Source organism: Vipera berus (genome assembly GCF_964194415.1).
Source record: "Vipera berus genome assembly, chromosome: 1".
In the NCBI taxonomy this organism is placed as follows: domain Eukaryota; kingdom Metazoa; phylum Chordata; class Lepidosauria; order Squamata; family Viperidae; genus Vipera; species Vipera berus.
The window spans coordinates 77217828-77231965 of record NC_138202.1 but is presented as its reverse complement, the minus strand read 5'-3'; the positions used below and the strand labels follow the sequence as shown (position 1 = coordinate 77231965).

Genomic DNA, 14138 nt, shown 5'->3' with positions numbered 1-14138 from the left:
GTTCGCCTGGTGCGCCAGTTGCGGCCCTATCTAAGCCGGGATGATTTATGCACGGTCACTCACGCGCTCGTGACCTCTCGTCTAGACTACTGCAACGCTCTCTACATGGGGCTTCCCTTGAGGACCACCCGGAGGCTCCAACTGGTACAGAACGCAGCCGCGAGAGTTGTGTTGGGAGTCTCCCGATACTCCCATGTCACACCTCTGCTCCGTGAGCTGCATTGGTTACCAGTTGTCTTCCGGGTGAGATTCAAGGTACTAGTAATGGTGTTTAAAGCCCTACATGGCAGGGGTCCGGAGTACCTTAGGGAACACCTGCTGCCGGCGTCTACTTCCCTCCGCCCTGTGCGTTCCCACAGAGAGGGCCTCCTCAGGGTGCCACCGGTCAGAGAATGTCGACTGGTGGCCCCCAGGGGGAGATCCTTCTCTGTGGGCGCCCCGGAGCTATGGAACCAGTTACCGGTTGAGCTCCGGACGGCGCCCGATCTTCGCTCCTTTCGCCGCGATCTGAAAACATACTTGTTCGAGCAAGCCGGCCTGGCCTGAGGGGGGATTGGTGGGGTTTTTATTATTTTTATTGGGGTTTTTAGTATGTATTAACTGTATTTAATTGGGCATGTATTTAATTAGCTTTTATCTTTTGTAATTTCTGTGTTTTATTCTTGCCCTGTACACCGCCCTGAGTCCTTCGGGAGAAGGGCGGTATAGAAATATTAATAAATTAAATTAAATTAAATTGTCCAATTATTATTCTGCAATATGAACTAAAAACCAGTAAGGAAAGAAACTAAACATTACACATTTAAACCAGTAGGAAGGGGTCTCTGAACTAGTGACGCGCAAAACTTTTGAATACAGAAAATTCAAAGTAACCTATTTCAAATGAGATACAACTCATTTGTATGAGGGGCAAAGTAATATGTCTTGATTACTTGGGGAGGTTTTTCCAGATCAAAATGCCTATTTTGAATGCAAGATGCGTTCTGCACCCAAAGAGCTCCAAAATGTTTGAAACAGCCCATTTTGAATTCAAACTGGGTGTTTTGCACTTGAACTAATTCAGTTCAAAACATTTTGCATTCCAGCTCTGAACAATCATACCCAGTATACAATCACCAATAGCCATACTAGATGAAGCTATTGGGAACTTAAAATTCAAATATCTTCCATGTCTGGTCCAATCCATGATTGTTTGCTATATATTCAGAAAATCAACCATAGTTTAGGTTTTAATTTATGATTAAGCCAAAAATGAGATTAAGTATTAATTTATGGTTAATCCAAAAATGAATTAGGTATTAATTTATGATTAAGCCAAAAATGACAGTGTAAGCGTTCCTAGAAATAAAATTTATTATTTTATTATATTTCTTGGCCATAGTTCATAAAAGAAATTCCAATGTAAAAATAGTCCTCAACTTAATACCAAAATTTCCATTGCTAGTAAGACAGTCATTAATTTTTCCCCATTTACAACTTTTGTTGCCACAGTTTTAAATGAATCATTTCAGTTGTTAAGTTAGTAACAGTGAATCTGGCTTTTCCATTGACTTTGTTTGCCAAAAGGTCACAAAAGGTGATCACATGATACTGCAACTGTCATAAAATACATGCCAGTTGTCAAGAATCTGAATTTTGATCATGTGACCACAGGGATGCTGCAATCAAGTGTGAAAAATAATCATAAGTCACTTTTTTCAATGCTGCTGAACATCAAATAGTCACTAAATGAAGTGGTTGTATGTCAAGAATTACATGTTCAACAAATAGTAAAATAAAAATATAGAGATAGGCAGAGAAAATACAGATAGTCCTCAACCAGTTACCACAATTAGGATCGGCAACAGTGAAAGTGGTTAAGTGAAGTGGTCCCTAAATTAAATTGCGACTATCTTATGACCTTGAACTTTCCTCTGCTTTACTGATCTGCAAAAGTCATAAATACAGTATTGAAAAAATAACTCTATGACCAATCCTTGCAACTGTGAATGGCTGTTAAACAGGGCAATTGCTAAACAAAGAGTAGCTGTAAGCATAAAAATCACATTTATTCTATAGATGTATAGGCGCTATTATCTGTGGTACTATAAATATGTGGGTTTTAACTTTTAAGACCCGTTAAAAGTCTGCATTCTTTTTTACTTCACAGCATTCTCAAATATAGTGTTTTTAAGAGTTCAAGTGGAGAGCCATATGTGTTAGAGGAAAAGCCTAGAAAGCAAAAGAGGGTTGGCCGCATATATAAAGGAGAAAAGTTAAAGAGGCTATTTTCAAATATTAAAAGGCATTAACCATAAGGGTTACAAAAAGCTGGAAGTGTTTTTCTGCCAACTAAATATCAGCATATATTTCTAGACAGAGAAATATGAAAATATATTTTATTTTGTCCATTATTTCGTAACTGAATAATTAAAAGTTAAACTATAGTTAGTTTTGCTGGTATTGAAATAACAGTGCACTGATACGAAGTACATTAAAGTTTCCATATAACGCAATTTTACTTTTATAGAATAGAAACTTTCTGTATCAATAAAGCAAGTTTAAACATCCAGTCATTTGTGATAGATGAGAGTATTAACTCCATCATACTGTTAGAGATAGGTCAAGAATCTGTGTCACCTCCTTATCTATAGAAGCTAAATATGGTCACAGATCTTTTCATGTGAATCTCTTTTATATCCGAAACATGTTTTATCTCTGTTTGTATGTATAAGTATGGAATTATCTACATACCATACCCGCCATCACTAAAGTCAAGCTAAATGAAGGATCAATAATATAAGAATACTCCAACGACAAGTGTTGTGTATATGTCCAGAATCAAGCATATAAATCAACACATTTTTAATCCAAAATTTGTATGGGTAGATTCTTCAAACAACGCAGACAATGAGAATTCAACAATTTAATTAGTGGATAAAACTGAACAAAAATTCCGTAACTGCTTAGGCAGTTCATGTAGTTTTCTGTACATTATAACATAACTGCTTGTATGAAAAGGGAGAACTAAGGCCAGTTAATTAAGTTAACTATAATTAAAGAGTATTCAGAAGTACCCATAACAATTAAAGTTACCCTACCACCACAGCAGCCCTCCAATCTTGATTGAGAGATTTGCATCTTCAAGGGAGAGAGGTCCTCAGGGTTTCACATTTTATTCTGAGTAGAACTCTATTAGTTAAAGCAGGGGTGTCAAACTGCTGGCCCACAGGCCGGATGCGTCACACAGAAGCCGCGCCCACTACATTGCCAGTAATGGCAAAACAGTCTCGATACGTTTGACATGTCTGAGTTAAAGCATTTTACAATTTGAAATGCTTAGTTTCCACATAAATAGTGAAGGTAGTGACATGCCAGTAGAACAATGTGACTTGTTTTATGGCCAAACCGGAGATCCATGAAAATGACTCCCAAATTCCTACCTTTCAATTTGCAGCTTTTTTTGTACACATTTTTAGCAAACTTTATAACTATCTGGAGCAAAAATCAAAGTAAGTAAAAGGCTGATTCTCAAATTTCAGTGTTCCCAAATTCACATGCACACGTACATTTAGGGGTGCAAGGGCTCGCCTTCAACCATATTTATATACAGTCATGGCCGAAATTGTTGGCACCCCAGAAATTTTTCCAGAAAATCAAGTATTTCTCACAGAAAAGTATTGCAAGAACACATGTTTTGCTATACACAGGTTTATTCCCTTTGTGTGTATTGGAACACAACAAAAAAGGGAGGAAAAAAAGCAAATTGGACATAATGTCAAACAAAACTCCAAAAATGGGCTGGACAAAATTATTGGCAACCTTTCAAAATTGTGGATAAATAAGATTGTTTCAAGCATGTGATGCTCCTTTAAACTAACCTGGGGCAAGTAACAGGTGTGGGCAATATAAAAATCACACCTGAAAGCAGATAAAAAGGAGAGAAGTTCACTTAGTCTTTGCATTGTGTGTCTGTGTGTGCCACACTAAGCATGGACAACAGAAAAGAGGAGAAGAGAACTGTCTGAGGATTTTGAGAACCAAAATTGTGGACAAATATCAACAATCTCAAGGTTACAAGTCAATCTTTAGAGATCTAGATTTGCCTTTGTCCACAGTGCGCAACATTATCAAGAAGTTTGTAACCCATGGCACTGTAGCTAATCTCCCTGGTCGTGGACAGAAGAGAAAAATTGATGAAAGGTTGCAACGCAGGATAGTCCGGATGGTGGATAAGCAGCCCCAAACAAGTTCCAAAGGAATGCAAGCTGTCCTGCAGGCTCAGGGAGCATCAGTGTCAGCGCGAACTATCCGTTGACATTTAAATGAAATGAAACGCTATGGCAGGAGACCCAGGAGGACCCCACTGCTGACACAGAGACATAAAAAAGCAAGATTAAAGTTTGCCAAAATGTACTTGAGTAAGCCAAAATCCGTCCGGGAAAACGTCTTGTGGACAGATGAGACCAAGATAAAGCACATCATTGGTAAAGCACATCATTCTACTGTTTACCGAAAACGAAATGAGGCCTACAAAGAAAAGAACACTGTACCTACAGTGAAATATGGTGGAGGTTCAATGATGTTTTGGGGTTGTTTTGCTGCCTCTGGCACTGGGTGCCTTGAATGTGTGCAAGGCATCATGAAATCTGAGGATTACCAAAGGATTTTGGGTCGCACTGTAGAGCCCAGTGTCAGAAAGCTGGGTTTGCGTCTGAGATCTTGGGTCTTCCAGCAGGACAATGACCCCAAACATACATCAAAAAGCACCCAGAAATGGATGGCAAGAAAGCACTGGAGAGTTCTGAAGAGGCCAGCAATGAGTCCAGATCTGAATCCCATTGAACACCTGTGGAGAGATCTTAAAATTGCTGTTGGGAAAAGGCGCCCTTCCAATAAGAGAGACCTGGAGCAGTTTGCAAAGGAAGAGTGGTCCAAAATTCCGGGTGAGAGGTGTAAGAAGCTTATTGATGGTTATAGGAAGCGACTGATTTGTTATTTTTTCCAAAGGGTGTGCAACCAAATATTAAATTAACGGTGCCAATAATTTTGTCCAGCCCATTTTTGGAGTTTTGTTTGATATTATGTCTGATTTGCTTTTTTTCCTCCCTTTTTTGTTATGTTCCAATACACACAAAGGGAATAAACCTGTGTATAGCAAAACATGTGTTCCTGCAATACCTTTCTGTGAGAAATACTTGATTTTCTGGAAAAATTTCTGGGGTGCCAACAATTTCAGCCATGACTGTAGATGATACACCACCAAATCAATCTTGTATGTCAAATATGAATTAGCTCAAACAGACACTGTCTTTTCCAAACAGTACTAAGTAATTATAATTAAAATTAGTTTAGCTGGCATAAATTTTGATCACTGCTACTTTTATCACATTTACTAAATGAAAAGTAGATCATAAACAACTACATTCTGGAATTTTCTATTTTTAAAATGCAATTATTTTAAAATATTTCACAACATAATGACTACATGCCAGAGAATACAGTCCATATGACATGTGGATGCAGTCAGATGTCCATTTGTTTTCCTCTCCTTACATCCAGCTTAATCTGCTCCAAATTTGAGATGAAGATAGCAAAAAGAAGACAAATCATCTAAACCTGTGTCTATTTGATGAATAAAATTCTAAGAATACCACTTAAGAGTCAATTAGGGAGCTGTATGGAAAGGAACTACATTTAAAAATCAACATACTAATTGCTAATAAATTCAGAAGTTTATACACTCAATCCTATATGCTGCTCTAAATCAAAGTTTTCATGTCCTAAAATATAAAATATTCCCATATAAATAATTTCTAAGTAGACTTATATATTTATGAAAATAAACCTTTTAGCACAGCAACTATCCTTTGACTGTTTCATCAAATATTTCAACTGATATATTACTTATATTGTAGTATCCTTATATTAAATTATATAATGATATATTACCACTGATGAATTTCTAAGGTACTTTTATCAGTACTATATAGTTTATTATAAAAAATCAGTAGTGTATACTTTTAAGTTTGTTCATTAAATAAAAATCATGTAACATGCAAAATCTGATTTCCATTTATTAGGACAGAAATTTCTTCAATTTAAAGTGTTTTGATAAACATATCAATTACATCACTTAAACATGTATCTGAAATTGCTCCAATGCTAAAAACCCATTTGCTTAAAAAAATTTCCTTCAACAAATGTTAAATACAAACCTGTATTTTCTTTAACAAAAAATCATCTTGAAGTATTTACTATGAAGTTTAAGGGAAGTTCTTTAAATAATTTCTTTAAGATAACATCTTAAACGTATCTATTTAAAATAACCTCCTTAGTTGTAGTGAAGAACCTAGGAACAATTTATGTTCAAAAGCATGACACAGTTGTCACAGCATTTCATTACAAGTGGCAACACTTAAACTCCAGCATCTAAACAATTATTTGGCAAAAAGAACAGTCTATAAAGTTTTGGAACATGGGAAGTACATAATAGTATATCGCAACAGTATAATATGCAAAGTTGTTAAAAGTATAAGGGAGACATTCAATTGCACTTTCCTCTGTAGGCAGCAGAAGTATTGATGAAGCCTGCAGATGCAGCAACAGAACTGTCCATAAAAAGCCAAGACAGCTGTTGCCATGGCTACTATAAGTCAGTTTATCAGAAAAATATTGGGATTACTCAGAAGTTTGGGTTTAAAAGATCCTTAAGCTTGGATGGCTAATTGACTGAAGAGATCAACTATGATTCTGCATCCAAATATATTGTCTTCAAATAGCCATGGTTAACAATACTAGGATACACAGCAGGAGGGGAAAAGAATGAATCAATGCCTTTCTGCTAGTGCTCCTTCTCTTCAAGTACTGACAGTTTGTGTTCCATATGCAGTCAAAAAACAAAACACACAGCATATTTTCAGTTTATGTGAGGGTTGGTGATTTTTAAAAAAAAATATAGCCCTATCGCCAGTCAAAAAGAGTGATCAAAATGTTTAGGTCTCATAATTTTTCATTTTATCACTTACACATTTAATCTTTTCTCACTGTTTTCCTATTCAGTGCAACAAGAGAGTTTTAAAACCCATTTTTATTTTCATGGTGAGAACTATTTTATTCCACTGAAAGGGTAGAAATTAAACTTCCCTCAGTTGCTATGCATTGCTTGTTCTACCATCAAAAGACAGAAGTGTAACATTTAGAAGTGAAATGGGAAGGTAGTAATGGTTAACATCTTGCAGCAAATTAGATGTAAGCTGTGTTAATAAGCAATACAAAAGTCACTATGGATCCCAATCAATAAGAACTAAGCAGAATTCCATATCCCTTTGCTCCATATACATTTCCCAAGCCCATTCTACATTTGCTAGTGTCTTTTATCTTATAGAGAAGATTTGGGGAACACACTGGCAAGGAGGCTAGTGCATTCCTCTGGACTGCATATATACATTGTTGAAAACAAATACTGCATCTATTATTGTCTAGACCAGGGGTGTCAAACTCGCGACGTCACGTGACATCGCACAACGTATCGGAGCTTTTTCCCCATTGCCGGCAATGGGGTGGGCATGGTTTTGTTGTGACGCATCCGGTCCGTGGGCCAGCAGTTTGACACCCCTGGTCTAGACTGATAAAATATTGGATTTGTCCTAAGTAACTAAAATAGAGTCTGTATGGAATACGTTTCCAACCAGTGACGCCTTTGCGTAAATGCACACTTTACTGTCCACTCTGAGTAACTTGAATATACTACATACTATAATCCTAAAATTCCCACCTTTCATTTCCATCATGAGATGAATTCTGGTTTTAGACAAACACTGCCAGAGTTGTTTGTAGAAGGTAATGAGGTAAAGTATTAAATAGGAGGCCACACCTCACATTTTCAAAGTTGAATTTCCTATAAACAGCCTATACAAAATCATGGCATTAATGTGTTAAATAACTGCCTTGCATTTAAAAAAACTTTCAAAATTTGATCAATAATATAATGTAACGATTAAGCTTTATCTTTTCTAAATATAAATAAGGTTTATAAATGCAATTATTTCTATATAGATCTCAAGTTCCTTTAAAAGTTTGAAGCCTTAACATTAAGTCATTTCCCAGGTTTTACTTTTAAAGAAGTAATGCAAGATTAACTTTTCAGAACATATAATAAGGATAAATATTAAAAAGTTCACTTCATATTTATTCATTAAGCATTTTTATGTTGCCAGTATCAAAAACAAATCTAGCAACTTACATAGAAAAAATACAATATAATGTCCCATAAAAAACACTACAAGAATTGAAAGAAGATAAAAATATGACATCAAATGAAATGAGAGTGTAATTCTCAGAAACCACTTGCAAAAGAATTTACAAAAGAACTTGCAAAAACACAGCAAAGAGGTTTTTCTTCTTAAAAGATTCCCCATGAATAACACAAATTAACAACCAGAGGATGTTTAAATACCATAGCTATTGTAGGAATTGTTTGTGATCATCTTTTCAAACATCCATGGATCTATAAACAAATTAAGACAAGTTTAATTCTTGAAATATTTATTAAAATATTTGTGAGCAATAACAAACATAAATAAAATAAAGATAAATAAAATCTACAATACTTATAAGTTTAATAGTAAAGAAGCCAGTTATGGTGCCCAATCTAACATCCAAAGCAATAAGAAAATAACTTGGGAATTTCTTCATTCTCTGACATATTTCTGGTCAACATGTTCCTTCCACGTACACAATTATCTGCAAACATATCACTCTCTAAATATCTACATAACTTAAAATATATCATTCACAAAATACTTTCAGCCAGAGACAAATTAATCAATTTCTCTTTGCAATTAATGGACTTTCAGGACCACCTCTCTCAACCTATCCCATAGATTCTCACAAAAAGAACCCCCAAAGTTCCCTATACTGTGATTGTCTCCTGTGTTATGGAATGAACCTAACTTTCTGGCCTTCAAAAAAAAAACAAAAAACCTCCTCTCAAAACATGGCTTTTCTGTGGAACTAATGCTATGATGGCTACCACCTACAGTCTACAAAAGTAGGGAACATTAAACAGCATTATGTAAATAAATAAAAATCTTTACTCCAAAATTCCTTAATCCTTTAAATTATCAATTTATGTCAGACCATATTAGTCCAAGTTCTGAACTTCAACAACTGTATGCAAAATGTGAAACTTGAACTACTGAAGAAGCAGTGATCTCTCTTTGCACCATGCATTCTTTAAAAAGACAAACTATTCAAAAGGTAAGAAAGAATTGATTCATATCCAAAATTTACAAGGAACCATGTAAAACAGCAATGTAGGGCCATTATAACATTACAGTCAGCTGAATTTTTATAACAGCACCATGAATTTAAATGTCCAAACGTTAAAATATTCTGATGAAACCAAGACTTAACTACTGATTCTCTATTAAGTTAGCTCAGATATCACAAAGATTATAAATCACATTGCTGATTTATCATGGAAGTTTGCTCACTGGTATCATTCATTAAAAGTGAAAAGAATGAAAACATGTATCTTTAACTGTATGAGTTTCAACTTCAATATTGCAATTCTATACGTTTACTGAGAAATTATTCCCACTGATTTCTACAGACTTCTAGTTAAGTACAAAGTTTAATAATTTTTAATTAGGACTAATATGGAATAGAATAAACTGTGCAAATTAATACCCTGAATAATTAAGTTCACAATAAATTTTAGTGCTGAATCTATTCCAAAAATACCGAACAAATTCACCCCAATTTAAACTCTATAGGTGCTTTACAATTAGAGTGCTAGTTCTTAGAAAATTGTTTCCTCCATATAAATGTGAAATGAAACAGTAAAACCCAGTAAAACTTTGCTTTAGTATTATGTTATTACTACAATAGAAGAAATATATGATCCAAAAGTGCAATGAAACTTTTCCATAAGCTAAAAAAAGAAAAAACTCCACCCAAACTTATATTCAAGTTGCATTATTTCAATTAATTTTTAAGCATGCAATTAGATCTGATCCCACTAAAATTAAAATGAGTTTAAGAGGTGGGTTACATTAAAATTATTGAAATTTAAGTATTTTTGTTTTTACAAGAAATAAATATTGAAGCCGATTAGTGAACACTTATGAAGTACCAAAAATGTTCAAGTGTTTCAATATCAAAATAACTTATTTTAATAACACACTGAAAGAGAAAATAAGCTGATTCCATGCTTAGTCATTGTTTCAAATATAGTCTAAATCTGTCTCACTCAACTGATGCTCCAAATTTATTGGAGTTCAACAGTTTTAATATCCCAGGGGGCATGGCCAGTGGGAGTCAGGTCTAACCAGTCTACAGTAAGCTGATCTTGAAAACATGTCCCTATATTGATACCAAGTATCACATACATTTGTGTTTGCAGTGGAAAAGCATTGTGTTCTGCACCCTGTAATAAAATGTAATAATTCATTATATTTACTTTGAAAGAATATAAACAAAAAGGCAGAAGAAAGTCTGCCTCAGTTTCCCTGCATTTAAAACATGTCTATTCAAAAGACCAACCAAACTTTATATAGAAGTACAACCTTAAGGAAGTAAACAATTTGATCAGTTTTGAAGACCATCAAATGTAAGTAGTCAAACAGAACATACCCCAATTCTGCTTAAAAAGTACATCTTCAATGCTGCATATCAGAGAAATGTAAAGATAGCTTTTGCCCCTTATTTTCCCATAAATACCCAAACTTAGACCAGTAGCCTAAATTCTAGCAGTTGTTATACAAATCAAAAGAACAAAACTTGCAAACCCCCTCCCCCACAAATGGCCCATTTTTAAAAGAAGCATAAAAATGTACTATTTTCATTTTTCTAAACTACTACAGCCACTATTGTAGAAGAGATCTGAAAAGTTAAACCTGAATTTATCATTTAAGAAAAATTATGCTTCTACAATGTATTTTTATTATTATTTTAGAGATACTTTCCAAAGTTTCTTACCCACTTACATTACTCAAATCCAAAGTAAGAATTCAGAATTGTGAGGAAATTCTTAGAATGTGTAAAAATAAATGGTGATTTTATTTAAAATTCTTAGTATCCATTTATGCAGTAAGACAATATTTTGTGAAAAGTATTTTTAAAAACTATAGTTTAAAGTTAGAGATTTGCAAAGTTCCTCACACGTTTTAGCAAGATCACTGGTGTTTATGACAGCTAACTTCAGTTTCCCCTTAAATACCAGCATGGTAAATGAAACTTTCAATCCCATTTCACCTTACTTTCCACAAGAAAAGAACATTCAATATTCATTAATATACTCAGATTGTAGTGGTCACTATACTTAGGCCATTAGAAAAGAAAAAAGGAAAAAGGAAAGAAATAGTTAGAAAGTGAAACCATACAAGTTCTGCCAAAGGAAATGATAAATAAAATGCAAGCAGGTCTATGAAAAAGAGTTCCTAAAACTTTTATTCTCTTTCTATAAAACCTTCTGATGTCAGACTTTTAATTTCAAAAAATGGTGCAATTCCAAAAATACAATAGAAATTTGTATGTTTGGCAAAATACTGGCCTACGATATTACAGGATCATATATGTATTTTCAAAATTGTTAATAACGCTTGTCCTAAAGCTGCTGCTACCCTTTAGTCTTACAGAGTAACAGTATTTCAACACTGAGCTGGAACTACACTTTTATTGAATACTGTACTATAATAATAATTTACTCTGATTTGCATGCCTAAGTTTTCTAATTTCAAATCTAATGTTATTCAATAGAAAAGCACATAGCTTTATCATTACGTTTAGAATATCCTACCCCATATTTATACTATGTTTTGTATGACAAAGTCTTAACTTTTTAAGACATTCTTACTGAAAATACATCTATAAAACCCAATCTCGACAGCAAAGATCTCTAAACTATAATCAAGAACATAAGATTTCACTAATTTATTAATTCATCAAAGTGTGCAAATGATTAGAGAAGTTTATTGCAAACATCACACAGTAAATGGCAACAACACATTTATCTGGGAGTTGTTTTCACTAATTTTACTAACAATTTATTCTCTACATAAATGTGACTTATAATCTGCAATTTAAATGGAATGACATCCTCACACCTTTCAGAACATCCTTGTCACCAGCAAACCTCTTCATTACAGTATCCCAAAAGCATCACAAATAAATGCATACTGGTCATAAAGCCTCATTTTTCTGTCACTTGGTTTAAGTGTGTTGATCCAATTCATTTTTTATTCATAACAAAAAGTATTAATTGTTTAATCCTGAAACTAACAACTGAACTGCAGACATGTAAAAGTGGGGGAGGGACAGAATCCCATCTGTAGTAAGCTCGGAATAACAAAGAGAAAAAAAACATAGAAAAGTAACAAGCTACACAGGCACAAAACCACCAGACCAAATGGCAGTCCCACATACACCCCTACTCTTTGTACCTAATAACAGAGAAATGGCAGGAAAAGAAAGGGAGAAGAGAGAAGGTACACCTCTCTAGTCACTGCAAACGTGCCAGAGCAGGAGTGTGAAATCCCAAAGGTGTCCTTGCACTGAGCTTTGTATCCATGCAAAATGGGCTGCCCCAGGGTGAGGGGGGCAAGAGAGACTTCAGAATAACAAGTTGCTGAAGAAACGGAATTTTCCCAGCACTACTCGGGCTACCAAGACAAATTAAAGGCAAAGGGGGGTGGGGGGGGTGGGAAGGAGAAGGGAGGAGAGGAAAAATCGCCGCCGCAGCAGCTTTACTACGAAGCCTGGATCATCAAAGCAAGAGCATCTTCAAGGTAATAAAACTTCCTCGGCGGCAGCATCGGGGAAGAAAATGAACCCCCCCACAGAAAACGGCCTAGAAAAGATCATCCTGGGGAAGAGGGGGGGGAAATCGTCCTCTCCCTTCCTCTCTTTGCAAATGTGTCATTTCTCTCCCCCCCCCACACACACACAGACACACACTCCAATGTGTCACCTAACCCCTCCCGCTCCACCACCACCACCACCACCTCCTCCTCCTCCTCCTCCTCCTCCTCTCACAGAAACTTACTTCAATCCTCACAGGTGACAGAGAAAGGACATGCCCCCTTCCCGCATCCCTAGGCGCTATACCTCCGGGTGGGTGGGTGGGGGGGGGAGAGGAGAGGAGAGGAGGGATTACCCTGAAGTTGTGGCTCCTCATCTCCAAGTTGGCTCCGGAGTCTTCCATGGTGGACTCCCTCCTCCCAGCGCGCACCCACCCCATCCACCCTTTTCGCTGCTCCCCCCCCCCGAAACTCCCGAGGCAGGCAACAGAGGACCGGGGGGGCCGAGAGGGGGGGAGAGAAAGAAAGGGAAAAGAGGGGAGGAGGAGAAGAGAATATCCAAAAGGTGGGATACTACACCCTGCTGGTGGTGGTGGTGATGTTGCCGCCGAGGTGGTCTGGCTGGGGTCCCCCTGGCAGGACCTCTCTTTGAGGGGAAAGGAGTCCTCTTCATAGGGAGAAGGCGGTGCAGCTGCTCCTCTGGGCCTCCCTGTCCCCCTCTTCTTGGCTCCTCTCTCTCCTCCTCCTCTCACTTTCTTTAATCTAAGCTGGGAGTGGAAGATGGTTGGTTGGTTGCTCCCTCCTCCTCCTCCTCCTCCTCCTGCTTTTCTCTTCTCTCTCTCTCCTCTGAGGGGTCCTTTTCCTTCCCCTTTCCCAGGGGGGCTCCTCCTGCAGAGAGGAGGAGGGGACAGGCAGGAAGAAAGGAACGAAGCAGAAGAGGCGCAGAAGAAGAGAAACTGTGACACAAAAACAAGCCGAGAAGCTGAACTCTTCTTCAATCCCATTCACCCGGCCCGGCCGCAGCACCCGCACGCCTGAATCCCTCCGCCACCGGCCTCCGTTTTTTGCTTTGCTTTGCTTTTGCCTGGCCTGCCAGCGGCGCGCGCGCTCCTGACTCCCTCGCTGCCCGCGCGCCCCCGACACAACTCTCTCGCACACAAACGCGGCTACTTCGGCCGCTCTCCGAAGCGAAGAAGGAGCCGAGGTTGGGGAACCGAAGCGGAGGAGGAGGAGGCGGAGGCCTCCCCCTCGGCCGGCCTCCCCACCTTATCTCCCTATGAATGAAGGAGGAAGGGAGGGGGGGGTGGCCGGCCTGCTCGGGGAGAGGAGGGGGCGCCTCAAGGCTTCTCCAGAGGG

General features: G+C 37.3%; 1 protein-coding gene across 2 annotated transcripts in view; it reads right to left on the bottom strand.

Moving 5' to 3' along the window:
- The window catches only part of PHF21A (PHD finger protein 21A), a 147472-nt gene extending 133685 nt beyond the window's left edge, over positions 1 to 13787 (bottom strand). For both annotated transcript variants that reach the window (XM_081329270.1, XM_081329269.1), the window contains exon 1: positions 13362 to 13787. The gene's annotated coding sequence lies outside the window, so the exon portion shown is untranslated. The remainder of the gene's footprint in view (positions 1 to 13361) is intronic.
- Between the last annotated feature and the right edge of the window lie 351 nt (positions 13788 to 14138).